This window comes from Triticum dicoccoides, chromosome 1A (assembly GCF_002162155.2).
Source record: "Triticum dicoccoides isolate Atlit2015 ecotype Zavitan chromosome 1A, WEW_v2.0, whole genome shotgun sequence".
NCBI classification, from domain to species: domain Eukaryota; kingdom Viridiplantae; phylum Streptophyta; class Magnoliopsida; order Poales; family Poaceae; genus Triticum; species Triticum dicoccoides.
In genome coordinates, this window is record NC_041380.1 from 410138440 (window position 1) to 410153758 (window position 15319).

Sequence of the window (15319 nt, forward strand, 5' to 3'; positions counted from 1 at the left end):
GAGGGAATACTTGTTCTAACTTTAGCTCCTCGTTGGGTTCGACACTCTTATTTATCAAAAGAGGTTACAACTGATCCCCTACACTTGTGGGTTATCAAGACCTTTTTCTGGTGCCGTTTCCGAGGAGCAATAGCGTGGGGTGAATATTCTCGTGTGTGCTTGTTTGCTTTATCACTAAGTATTTTTTATTTTTTGTTCTATGTTGTTCTCTATCTTTAGTTGTGGATATGGAACATGAAATACCAAAAAAATAGGTGTACTTGCTACTCATGGAGATGGGGAACCTCCTAAAACCCTTGATGCTCGTTATGTGGAAAATATTAAACACTACTTTGATAATCCTGAGAAAACCGCATTCAACTTGATAATGGGATACACGTTGGATCAACGTGAATACTTTAGGGATTATCGCTTGACTCAAAAAGGGAAACTCTTATGGGATCAAATTCATATGTTGCATTGTTATGCTTGGAATTTATGTCACAGATATGATTATACTTGTTGCTCTCGTTCTTATGCTAATGGTATATATGATTACTATGATGTGGAACAAATAGAAGAATTTGTTGCTTTTAAGGGTGCTTATGAAATTGAATCTTTGTTTAAAAAGTGTGAAAACTTTGATGATGTTGTTTACAGATTTGAAAATTATGCTATACTTAAATTTGCTATGAGAATTATGAATACAATGGTTATATAATGAGTTCATTGAGAAAGTCTCCACTATCCAAGAAGAGACTAATATTTTGCAGGAATCTATGGAAGAAGAAATTGATGACACAATGAGCTCATTAGATGAAAAAGATGAGGAGGAGAGCGAAGAATAAAAGGAGGAAGAGCGGATTGATCACCCGTGCCCACCTTCTAATGAGAGTAACTCTTTATCCCATACATTGTTTAATTTCCCTTCATGCTTACCAAAGGATGAATGCTATGATGGTTGCCATGATCCCTTGGATTCGTTTCAAATATCCCTTTTTGATGAACTTTATGCTTGCTATGCTTGTAGCCTTGATGCCAATATGAATTATGCTTATGGATATGAACTTGCTATAGTTCCTTATGTTAATTATGAAATTCTTGCTATTGCACCCACTCATATAGTCCTATTATATTTTTGAATTCTCCCAACTACACTATATCGAAGAAGTTTGCGCTTATTAAGGATTATATTGATGGGGTGCGTTCTACTATTGCACATGATGATTTTGATAAATATAATATGCATGTGCTTGCTTCTCCTAGTTGCAATTATTATGAGAGAGGAACTACATCTCCGCCTCTCTATGTTTCCAATACGATAAATTTGCAAGAAACTGTTTATGCTATGTATCGGCCTTTACCATGTGTGCATGAATTGTTCTTTTATGACATGCCGATGCATAGCAAGAGAGTTAGACTTTTTTTTGCATGATATATGTTACTTTGTTCTCACTATTAAATCACAAATCATTGTTAATTAAAATTGGCTTTGCTATACCTTGGGATCCGGGTGGATCCATTACTTGAGCACTATACGCCTAGCTTAATGGCTTTAAAGAAAGCGCTGCCAGGGAGACAACCCGGAAGTTTTAGAGAGTCATTTATTTCTTTTGAGTTCTTTTAAAAAGTTTTAAAAAATAAAGTGGGGACCTAAAACTTTTTCAAAAAGAAAAGTGAAAGTAAGAAGGACGAGCACCATTGAAGTGGGGGAGCTCCTTGAACTTTGTTCATGCCCATGGAAACTTTGCAAATCTTGAATTACAGAAAGTTTTCAACAAAAATAATATTCCCTTCTACAAATTAATTGTATTATAAAAATAATGTGCCAAGATTTACCTTTAGGATGATTAGATTGCTTGTTTGGTATGTGTAGTGAAAAGACAGAAACTTTGGCTGTAGTGCGTGAATTTACTTTTTTACTGGAATGTCAAAAGTTTCTGAATTTTTTACACAGTACTGATATACAAATTATTTATTTTGTCCTAATTTTTCAGAACTTTTAGAGCTATAGAAGTATGGTCAATGTTCAGATTGCTACAGGTTGTCCTGTTTTTGACAGATTCGGTTTTTGATGCATTGTTTTGCTTGTTTTGATGAAACCTTGGATTGTATCGTTGGTATAAGACTTGGAGAAGTTAGGGTACAGTAGGGATAATGCAAAAAAAATATGAATTGGTTTGCAACAACACTTAAAGTGGTGATTTGCTTTATTATACTAATGGATCTCACGATGGTTTTGTTAAGTTTTGTGTGATTGAAGTTCTCAAGTTTTGGGTGAGATCACAATGGATGAAGGAATAAGGAGTGGAAAGTGCCTAAGCTTGGGGATGCCCGAGGCACCCCAAGGTAATATTCAAGGACTCCCAAGCAACTAAGCTTGGGGATACCCCGGTAGGTATCCCCTCTTTCTTCTAACGACCATTGGTAATTTTACTTGGAGCTATATTTTTATTCGTCACATGATATGCGTAAATCTTGGAGCGTCGTGTGATTTTTATTTTTATTTTTGCCTTTTAATAATGCACCATGCTGGTATGAGATAGTCCTTGGTTGATTTATATAATGCTCTTTGCACTTCCCTTATATCTTTTGAGTATGGCTTTATAGAATGCTTCATGTGCTTCACTTATATCATTTGAAGTTTGGATGTCTGTTTCTCTACGTAGAAAAACCACCATTTGTAGAATGGTCTTTTGTTTCACTTATATTTGTTGGAGCGTGGGCATATCTTTTGTAGAAAGAATTAAACTCTCATGCTTCACTTATATCTATTTAGAGAGTTAACAGGATTTGGTCATTCAGATGGTTTGTCATAAAATCCTACATAAACTTGTAGATCACTCAGTATGATATGTTTGATTCCTTGCAATAGTTTTGCGATATTGAGGTGGTAATATGGGGGCATGCTAGTAAAAGAATTAAAATTGAGTATTAATAATCATGTTAAGGGAAGTAAATCTTTACGCAAGTAAATCCTCACGCATGTAAAGTGGTGGTCGCTGACATTAGCAGTGAGGTCGAAGCACAATTTATCCTTGATTGAAATCCTTTGTGCTGTTTGAATCGGGGGTGCGCGATGGTTAACTCCTACCAACCTCTCCCCCCTAGGGGCATGCGAGTAGAACTTTGCTTCGAGGGCTAATAAAACTTTCACAATAAGTATATGAGTTCTTTATGACTAATGTTGAGTCCATGGATTATACACACTCTCACCCTTCCACCATTGCTAGCCTCTCTAGTACCGTGCAACTTTCGTTGGTGCATAAACCCTCTTTATACCTTCCTCAAAACAGCCACCATACCTACCTATTATGGCATTTCCATAGCCATTCCGAGATATATTCCATGCAACTTCCATCATCATCATATACATGACTTCAGCGTTCATTGTCATATTGCTTTGCATGATCGTAAGATAGCTAGCATGATATTTTTATGGCTTGTCTGCTTTTTGATATCTTTGCTATGCTAGATCATTACACATCCTGGTACACTGCCAGAGGCACTCATATAGTCATCATGTATCAGTTTTATCGAGTTGTAAGTAAATAAAAGTGTGATGATCATCATTATTAGAGCATTGCGCTAGTGAGGAAAGGATGATGGAGGCTATGATTCCCACACATTGGGATGAGACTTCAGACTTACAAAAATAAAAAGGCCAAAGAGTCCAAAATAAAAGAAAGGAGGCCAAAGAGCCCAAAAAAAATTAAAAATGAGAGAAAAAGAGAGAAGGGGTAATGTTACTATCCATTTTACCACACTTGTGCTTTAGAGTAGAACCATGTTCTTCATATAGAGAGTGTTTTGAGTTATCACTTTCATATACTAGTGGGAACTTTTTCATTATAGAACTTGGCTTGTATATTCCGATGATGGGCTTCCTCAAATGCCCAAGGTCTTCATGAGCCAGCATGTTAGATGCACACCCACTTAGTTTCATTTGTGAGCTTCCATACACTTATAGTTCTAGTGCATCCGTTGCATGGCAATCCCTACTCCTCGCATTGATACCGATTGATGGGCACCTCCATAGCCCGTGGATCCGCCTAGATACGAGACTTCCTTCCTTCTCCTATTGATCCCTACCACCGCATTCTATTCCACCCATAGTGCTATATCCATGGCTCACGCTCATGTATTGAGTGAAGTTGAGAATGTTGAAGCGTGTTAGAAGTACGATGCAATTGCTTGGTTTGACACCAGGGTGCTCATGATTTATACTTTATGCAGGGTAGATTGAGTGTGCCATGCTTACCACAATTAAGTGTATAGAGGTTGTTTCCTTTAGCTCCATTATTATGAAAGGCAATGATGAATTACATGCATGTCTTGTATTGTTCTTTCGATGTCAAATGATAGACCATTTCCTTGAATCACTCGTGTCTTAATATTCATGCCATGATTAGATTACATGATCAAGATTATGCTAGGTAGCATTCCACACCAAAAATTATCTTTTTTATCATTTACCAGGAATTAAGCTTGGGGATGTTGATACATATCCATCATATCTATAATTTTTTTATTGTTTCATGCCAATATTCTACAAGTTTCATATACTTTTGGCAACTTTTTATATTATTTTTGGGACTAACATATTGATCCAGTGCCCAGTGCCAGTTCGTATTTGTTGCATGTTTTTTGTTCGCAGAATATCCATACCAAACGAAGTCCAAACGCGATAAAACTTACGGAGAATTATTTTGTAATATTTGTGATTTTTGGGAAAAAGAATCAACATGAGACGATACCCGAGGGCCCCACAAGCCATAGGGGGGCGCCCCTACCCAGGACACGCATGGGAGTCTTGTGGACACCCCATAAGGCGGTTGGTGCGCTTCTTCAGCCGCAATAAAGCTAATATCTGAAAAAATCGTGTTAAAATATCAGCCCAATCGGAGTTACGGATCTTCGGGAATTTAAGAAACAGTGGAAGGCCAAATACAGGGGTCGCGAAACAAAAGAAAAACAGAGAGACATATCCAATCTCGGAATGACTCTCGTGGCTACGCCGCCATGGACGCCATGGACCAGAGGGGAAACCCTCCTCCCATCTAGGGGGAGGTCGAGGAAGAAGAATGAGGGGGGCTCTCTCCCCCTCTCTCCCAGTGGCGCCGGAACGCTGGGGCAATCATCGTGTGACGGCGATCTACACCAACACCTCTGTCATCTTCACCAACATCTTCATCACCTCCCCTCATCTATATTCAGCAGCCCACTCTCCCGCAACCCACTGTACCCTCTACTTGAACATGGTGCTTTATGTTTCATATAATTATCCAATGATGTGTTACCATCCTATGATGATTGAGTAGATTTTTGTTGTCCTATCGGTTATTGGTGAATTGCTATGATTGGTTTAATTTGCTTGTGGTTATGTTGCTATCCTTTGGTGCCCATCATATGAGCGCACGTGTGAATCATGAGTTAGGGTTAGTTGTATATTGATATGACTATGTATTGGAGGGAAAGGGTGACAGCATCTTCAGCCTAGCATAGAAACTGATGCATACGGGATTGAAGGGGGCCAATATATCTTAAGGCTATGGTTGGGGTTTACCTTAATGAAAAATAGTAGTTGCGGATGCTTGCTAATAGTTCTAGACCATAAGTGCATAGAATTCCAAGTAAGGGATGACATGCTAGCAGTGGCCTCTCCCACATAAAAACTTGCTATCGGTCTAGTAACGTAGTCAATTGCTTAGGGAAAATTCTGCAACTCCTACCACCACTTTTCCACACTCGCTATACTAACTTAATTGTTTATTTATCTAAACAGCCCCTAATTTTTATTTACGTGCTCTTTATTATCTTGCAAACCTATCCCACAACACCTACAAAGTACTTCTAGTTTCATACTTGTTCTAGGTAAAGCGAACGTTAAGCGTGCATAGAGTTGTATCGGTGGTTGATACGTCTCCAATGTATCTATAATTTTTTATTGTTCCATGCTATATTATATTCTGTTTTGGACATTATTGGGCTTTATTATACACTTCTATATTATTTTTGCGACTAACCTATTAACCAGAGGCCCAGCCCAGAATTGTTGTCTTTTGCCTATTTCAGAGTTTCGCAGAAAAAGAATATCAAACGGAGTCCAAACAGAATGAAACCTTCGGGAACGTGATTTTCGGAACGAACGTGATCCAGAGGACTTGGACCCTACGTCAAGACATCAACCAGGAGGGCACGAGGTAGGGGGGCACGCCTACCCCCCTAGGAGCGCCCTCCACCCTCGTGGGCCCCATGTTGCTCCACCGACGTACTTCTTCCTCCTATATATACCTACGTACCCCCAAACTACCAGATACAGAGCCAAAAACCAAATTCCACCGCCGCAACCTTCTGTACCCGTGAGATCCCATCTTGGGGCCTTTTCCAGAACTCCACCGGAAGGGGCATCGCTCACGGAGGGCCTCTACATCATCTCCAAGGCCTCTCCGATGAAGTGTGAGTAGTTTACCTAATACCTTCGGGTCCATAGTTATTAGCTAGATGGCTTCTTCTCTCTTTTTGGATCTCAATACAATGTTCTCCTCCTCTCTTGTGGAGATCTATTTGATGTAATCTTCTTTTGCGGTGTGTTTGTCGAGATCCGATGAATTGTGGGTTTATGATCAAGATTATCTATGAACAATATTTGAATCTCCTCTGAATTCTTTTATTTATGATTGGTTATCTTTGCAAGTCTCTTCGAATTATCAGTTTGGTTTGGCCTACTAGATTGATCTTTCTTGCAATAGGAGAAGTGCTTAGCTTTGGGTTCAATCTTGCGGTGTCCTTTCCCAGTGACAGTAGGGGCAGCAAGGCACGTATTGTATTGTTGCCATTGAGGATAAAAAGATGGGGTTTATATCATATTGCATGAGTTTATCCCTCTACATCATGTCATCTTTCTTAATGTGTTACTCTGTTCTTCATGAACTTAATACTCTAGATGCATGCTGGATAGTAGTCGATGTGTGGAGTAATAGTAGTAGATGCAGGCAGGAGTCGGTCTACTTTTCGCGAACGTGATGCCTATATACATGATCATAGCTAGATACTCTCATAACTATGCTCAATTCTATAAATTGCTCGATAGTAATTTGTTTACCCATCGCAATACTTATGCTATCTCGAGAGAAGCCACTAGTGAAACCTATGGCCCCGGTTCTATTTTCCATCATATTAATCTTCCAACACTTAGCTATTTTTATTGTCTTTTATTTTACTTTGCATATTTATCATAAAAATACCAAAAAATTTATCTTATCATCTCTGTCAGATCTCACTCTCGTAAGTGACCGTGAAGGGATTGACAACCCCTTTATCGCATTGGTTGCGAGGTTCTTGTTTGTTTTTGTAGGAGCGTGGGACTCGCGCGTGGCCTCCTACTGCATTGATACCTTGGTTCTCAAAAACTGAGGGAAATACTTACGCTACTTTGCTGCATCACCCTTTCCTCTTCAAGGGAAAACCAACGCAGTGCTCAAGAGGTAGCAAGAAGGATTTCTGGCGCCGTTTTCGGGGAGGCTTACGCGAAGTCAAGTCAAGATTTGGCTCCCGACAACGAACCATTTCTGGCGCCATTGTCGGGGAGTCTACGCACAAGTCAAGCCATACCAAGTACCCATCACAAACTCATCTCCCTCGCATTACATTATTTGCCATTTGCCTCTTGTTTTCCTCTACCCCACTTCACCCTTGCTGTTTTTATTCGCCCTCTCTTTCGTTCGCCTCATTTCCGCTTGTCTCCTGTTTCTTATTGCCCTATGGCCCCGCCTAGCTTTGGTGATCTTCACCTTAAAAGGTTGGAAGAGATTGAAAATAATGTCCGAAGTTTTATGACTTTACAATTTGAGCATAATAATTTCTTTAGAAATGAGTCTAAGGAACAAAAATGCTTTATGGAGTACATGAATAAAGAGCTTGATGATATATCTAAGGAATTTTATGGTTTGAAATCTCAAATTGCTCATCTAGAAAAATTAATCGCTGAAGTATCGGATAAGCAGGCCACCTTAGTCAATAAGATGGCCGCCAAACCGGAAAAATTCTATGAGAATAAAGATGAAGATCTAAAAGTTATTGATGTGTCCCCTATTAAATCTTTGTTTTGCAATATGAATCTTAATAATGATGGGACTGAATATGAGCCACCTCTACCTAGAAGGCGTTGCAAAAATTCGGAGTTTTTAGATCTTGATGCAAAAATTGGTAAAAGTGGGATTGAAGAAATTAAAACTTTAGATATCAATGAACCCACTATTTTGGATTTCAAGGAATTTAATTGTGATAATTTCTCTTTAATAGATTGTATTTCCTTGTTGCAATCCGTGCTAAATTCTCCGCATGCTTATAGTCAAAATAAAGCTTTTACTAAACATATCATTGATGCTTTGATGCAATCTTATGAAGAAAAACTTGAGTTGGAAGTTTCTATCCCTAGAAAAATTTATGATGAATGGGAACCTACTATTAAAATTAAAATTAAAAATCATGAGTTTTATGCTTTGTGTGATTTGGGTGCTAGTGTTTCCATGATTCCAAAATCTTTGTGTGATTTGCTAGGTTTCCATGAACTTGATGATTGCTCTTTAAACTTGCACCTTGCGGATTCCACTATCAAAAAACCCGTGGGAAGAATTAATGATGTTCTTATTGTTGCAAATAGGAATTATGTGCCCATAGATTTTATCGTTCTTGATATAGATTTCAATCCTTAATGTCCTATTATTCTTGGTAGACCTTTTCTTAGAACGATTGGTGCAATTATTGATATGAAGGAAGGGAATATTAGATTCCAATTTCCGTTAAGGAAAGGAATGGAACACTTCCCTAGAAAGAAAATTAAATTACCTTATGAATCTATTATGAGAGCCACTTATGGATTGCCCACCAAAGATGGCAATACCTAGATCTATCATTGCTATTATGCCTAGCTAGGGGCATTAAACGATAGTGCTTGTTGGGAGGCAACCCAATTTTATTTTAGTTTTTTGATTTTTTTTTTGCTTCTGTTTAGGAATAAATATTTGATCTATCCTCTGGTTAGATGTGTTTTATGTTTTAATTAGTGTTTGTGCCAAGTTTAACCTATAGGATCTTCTTGGATGATAGTTATTTGATCTTGCTGAAAATTCCAGAAACTTTCTGCTCACGAAAATAATTGGTAAAAATCACCAGAACGTGATAAAATATTGATTCCAATTGCTTATGATCAATAAAAAAATTATCTAGGTCTTCCTATTTTGGCTGAATATTTGGAGTTCTAGAAGTTTGCGTTAGTTACAGATTACTACAGACTGTTCTGTTTTTGACAGATTCTGTTTTTCGTGTGTTGTTTGCTTATTTTGATGATCTATGGCTAGTAAAATAGTTTATAATCCATTGAGAAGTTGGAATACAGTAGGTTTAACACCAATATAAATAAAGAATGAGTTCATTACAGTACCTTGAAGTGGTGTTTTGTTTTCTTTCGCTAACGGAGCTCACGAGATTTTCTGCTAAGTTTTGTGTTGTGAAGTTTTCATGTTTTGGGTAAAAGATTTGATGGATTGTGAAAAAAAGAGTGGCAAGAGCCTAAGCTTGGGAATGCCCATGGCACCCCAATATAATCTAAAGACACCAAAAAGCCAAAGCTTGGGGATGCCCTGGAAGGCATCCCCTCTTTCGTCTACTTCCATCGGTAACTTTACTTGGAGCTATATTTTTATTCACCACATGATATGTGTTTTGCATGGAGCGTCTTGTATTATTTGAGTCTTTGCTTTTTAGTTTACCACAATCATCTTTTCTGTACACACCTTTTGAGAGAGACACACATGATTCGAAATTTATTAGAATACTCTATGTGCTTCACTTATATCTTTTGAGCTATATAGTTTTTGCTCTAGCGCTTCACTTATATCTTTTAGAGCACAGTGGTGGATTTGTTTTATAGAAACTATTGTTCTCTCATGCTTCACTTATATTATTTTGAGAGTCCTACAAAACAGCATGGTAATTTGCTTAAATTGAGAAATTAGTCCTAAAGTAATAGGCATCCCAGATTAATAAAAATTATCTTATGAGTGCGTTGAATACTATGAGAAGTTTGATGCTTGATAATTGTTTTGAGATATAAAGATGGTGATATTAGAGTCATGCTAGTTGAGTAGTTGTGGATTTGAGGAATACTTGTGTTAAAGTTTGTGATTCCCGTAGCATGCACGTATGGTGAACCGTTATGTGATGAAGTCGGAGCATGATTTATTTATTGATTGTCTTCCTTATGAGTGGCGGTCGAGGATGAGCGATGGTCTTTTCCTACCAATCTATCCCCCTAGGAGCATGCGCGTAATACTTTGCTTCGATAACTAATAGATTTTTACAATAAGTGTATGAGTTCTTTATGACTAATGTTGAGTCCATGGATTATACGCACTCTCACCCTTCCACCATTGCTAGCCTCTCTATTGCCGCGCACTTTCCGCCGGTATCATACACCCACCATATATACCTTCCTTAAAACAGCCACCATACCTACCTATCATGGCATTTCCATAGACATTCCGAGATATATTGCCATGCAACTTACCACCGTTCCGTTTATTATGACACACTCCATCATTGTCACATTGCTTTGCATGATCATGTAGTTGACATCGTATTTGTGGCAAAGCCACCATTCATAATTCTTTCATACATGTCACTCTTGATTCATTGCATATCTCGGTACACCGCCGGAGGCATTCACATAGATTCATGTTTTGTTCTAAGTATTGAGTTCTAATTGTTGAGTTGTAAGTGAATAAAAGTGTGATGATCATCAATTTAGAGCATTTTCCCAAGTGAGGAAAGGATGATGGAGACTATGATTCCCCCACAAGTCGGGATGAGACTCCGGACTAAACAAAAAAATGAGAGAAAAAGAGAGAAGGGACAATGTTACTATCCTTTTACCACACTTGTGCTTCAAAGTAGCACCATGAGCTTCATGATAGAGAGTCTCCTATGATATTACTTTCATTTACTAGTGGGAATTTTTCATTATAGAACTTGGCTTGTATATTCCAATGATGGGCTTCCTCAAAATGCCCTAGGTCTTCGTGAGCAAGCAAGTTGGATGCGCACCCACTTAGTTTCTTTTGTTGAGCTTTCATATACTTATAGCTCTAGTGCATTCATTGCATGGCAATCCATACTCACTCACATTGATATCTATTGATGGCATCTCCATAGCCCGTTGATATGCCTAGTTGATGTGAGACTATCTTCTCCCTTTTTGTCTTCTCCACAACCACCATTCTATTCCACATATAGTGCTATGTCCATGGCTCACGCTCATGTATTGCGTGAAGATTGAAAAAGTTTGAGAACACCAAAAGTATGAAACAATTGCTTGGCTTGTCATCGGGGTTGTGCATGATTTAAATATTTTGTGTGGTGAAGATAGAGCATAGCCAGACTATATGATTTTGTAGGGATAACTTTCTTTGGCCATGTTATTTTGAGAAGACATGATTGCTTAGTTAGTACGCTTGAAGTATTATTGTTTTTATGTCAATATTAAACTTTTATCTTGAATCTTTCAGATCTGAATATTCATACCACAATTAAGAGAATTACATTGAAAATTATGCCAAGTAGCATTCCACATCAAAAATTCTGTTTTTATCATTTAACTACTCGAGGACGAGCAGGAATTAAGATCGGGGATGTTTGATACGTCTGCAACGTATCTATAATTTTTTATTGTTCGATGCTATATTATATTCTGTTTTGGACATTATTGGGCTTTGTTATACACTTTTATATTATTTTTGGGACTAACCTATTAACCGGAGGCCCAGCCCAGAATTGCTGTTTTTTGCCTATTTCAGAGTTTCGCAGAAAAATAATATCAAACGGAGTCCAAACGGAATGAAACCTTCGGGAACGTGATTTTCGGAACGAACGTGATCCAGAGGACTTGGACCCTACGTCAAGACATCAACCAGGAGGGCACGAGGTAGGGGGGCGCGCCTACCCCCTAGGAGCGACCTCCACCCTCGTGGGTCCCATGTTGCTCCACCGACGTACTTCTTCCTCCTATATATACCTACGTACCCCCAAACTACCAGATACGGAGCCAAAAACCTAATTCCACCGCCGCAACCTTCTGTACCCATGAGATCCCATCTTGGGGACTTTTCCGGAACTCCGCCGGAAGGGGCATCGATCACGGAGGGCCTCTACATCATCTCCAAGGCCTCTCCGATGAAGTGTGAGTAGTTTACCTCAGACCTTCGGGTCCATAGTTATTAGCTAGATGGCTTCTTCTCTCTTTTTGGATCTCAATACAATGTTCTCCCCTCTCTTGTGGAGATCTAGTCGATGTAATCTTCTTTTGCGGTGTGTTTGTCGAGATCCGCTGAATTGTGGGTTTATGATCAAGATTATCTATGAACAATATTTGAATCTCCTCTGAATTCTTTTATGTATGATTGGTTATCTTTGCAAGTCTCTTTGAATTATCAGTTTGGTTTGGCCTACTAGATTGATCTTTCTTGTAATAGGAGAAGTGCTTAGCTTTGGGTTCAATCTTGCGGTGTCCCTTCCTAGTGACAGTAGGGGCAGCAAGGCACGTATTGTATTGTTGCCATTGAGGATAAAAAGATGGGGTTTATATCATATTGCATGAGTTTATCCCTCTACATCATGTCATCTTTCTTAATGCGTTACTCTGTTCGTCATGAACTTAATACTCTAGATGCATGCTAGATAGCGGTCGATGTGTGGAGTAATAGTAGTAGATGCAGGCAGGAGTCGGTCTACTTGTCGCGGACGTGATGCCTATATACATGATCATACCTAGATACTCTCATAACTATGCTCAATTCTATCAATTGCTTGACAATAATTTGTTAACCCATCGCAATACTTATGCTATCTCGAGAGAAGCCACTAGTAAAACCTATGGCCCCCGGGTCTATTTTCCATCATATTAATCTTTCAACACTTGCTATTTTTATTGCCTTTTATTTTAATTTGCATCTTTATCATAAAAATACCAAAAATATTATCTTATCATCTCTATCAGATCTCACTCTCGTAAGTGACCGTGAAGGGATTGACAACCCCTTTATCGCATTGGTTGCGAGGTTCTTGTTTGTTTGTGTAGGTGCGCGGGACTCGCGTGTGGCCTCCTACTGGATTGATACCTTGGTTCTCAAAAACTGAGGGAAATACTTACACTACTTTGCTGCATCACCCTTTCCTCTTCAAGGGAAAACCAACGCAGTGCTCAAGAGGTAGCAGTGGTCGATAGAACTTGAGGGAAAATTTGCTCTAACTTTAGCTCCTCGTTGGGTTCGACACTCTTGCTTATCGAAAGAGGCTACAACTGATCCCCTACACTTATGGGTTATCAAACTCTTGGTGAATGAAATTCCTGATTATACATTTCTCAAGGTTTTTAGGTTTGCGTTTTGGCCACATCTTCCATATAACCAACACAAGTTGGAGTTTCGGTCTAAACAGTGTGTGTTTCTTGGTTATAGTTCTTTTCATAAAGGGTACACGTGTCTTCATGTTCCCTCTAACCGCGTCTAGATTTCTTGTGATGTGGTGTTTGATGAGAATGTTGTTTCCTTTTTCCACACTTTCAGTCATTTCCACCACTCCTGCTGCACCTGAGAAGTCTGCTTTACCTTTGCCTGGTCAATTTGTAGATGTTACATATACCCACTTGTTGCTACCTAACCATGGTGCAGGTACTGGACGAGGAGCATGAATCGAGCTTCTGGATGAGAAGCCGTCGGTGTTCCCTCGGGCGTCCGACGATGGGTGTGCGCGGGACGTCGATCGGGATTGCATGCCCCATGCACCCGCTCGCGATGCCTCCCCGTCACCTGGCCCGCCGATGGAGCTGGCTGAGCTGGCTCCCGCCTCTTCTGCCCAGCCCGGCCTGGCCCGACGCCCGTGTAGGCCGAGCCGGCCTCCGCCTTGCCCCCTTCGGCCCCACGTGGGCCTGGCCCAATGCCCGCGTCGGCAAAGCCGGCCACCGCCCCGTCCTCGCCAGGCCGTTCGCCTGGCCCGGCCGAATCTCTCGTGTTGCCGGACGTGTCAACGGTGCATGTGACTTCTGAGCCCGGGGAGCGGTTTGCGTTGTCGTCGCCATCTTCATCGACTTCGTCTCCAACGCCACCTCAGCCACCTCTGCCACATACCGCTATTCTGCGTCCTAGTATAGGCATATGCCGACCCCACTACTGAGCCTCGGCATTTTCAGGCGGCTCTTCGGATTCCGCACTGGCGCAGTGCCATGGAGTAGGAGTTTCAGGCCCTATAGAGGAACGATACTTGGCGCTTGGTTCCTCCTGTGTCTGGTGTCAACATTATTGACTCAAAGTGGGTGTTTAAGGTAAAGAAGCATGCTGGTGTTTCTATTGAGGGATACAAGGCACGACTGGTGGCCAAAGGTTTCAAGCAAAGGTATGGTCTTGATTATGAGGATACTTTCAGTCCGGTTGTCAAACCTACCACTATTTGTTTGCTTCTGTCCTTGGCTATTGCCAAAGGGTGGTCTCTGCATCAGCTTGTTCAGAATGCTTTTCTTCATGGGGTCTTGGAGGAAGATGTTTATATGCGGCAACCTCCAGGTTTTGTTGATCCTGCTCGTCCACATCATTTATGTCATCTTGTTAAGGCACTTTATGGACTTAAGCAGGCTCCTCGTGCATGGCATGCACAACTTGGCTCGGTTCTTCGACGTCATGGATTTGCTCCGTCAACTACTGATACATCTATGTTCCTGTTCCACCATCATGAGGTCACTATGTATCTGCTGGTTTATGTTGATGACATTATTCTTATCAGCTCCTCAGTGACTGCCGCTGATCGTTTGTTGTTTGCTATGAGTGGTCACTTCGCTGTCAAGGATCTGGATGCTCTCCATTACTTCCTTGGTCTGGAGGTCTCACGGTCAACTGCTGGCCTAACTCTCACTCGGCATAGGTATTCCCTGGACTTGCTGCGATGTGCGGGTATGTTGCAATGCAAGCATGCTACCACCCCTATGTCTGCGACTGATCGGTTATCGGCATTGGATGGTGCTTTGCTTCCTTCAGATGATGCTACAGAGTACCACAACATTGTTGGTGGTTTGCAGTACTTGACTATCAGACGAGCAGACATCTCCTATGCGGTAAATCGTGTGTGCCAGTATCTTCATGCTCCTCGGACTTCACACTGGTCAGCTGTGAAGCGGATACTGCATTATCTCTCTCATACTGTCTCATATGGCTTGCATCTCCGGTCTACCTCCTCGAGTGCTCTCTCGACGTTCTCTGATGCAAATTGGGCTGGGAGCCTGGATGACCAGCGA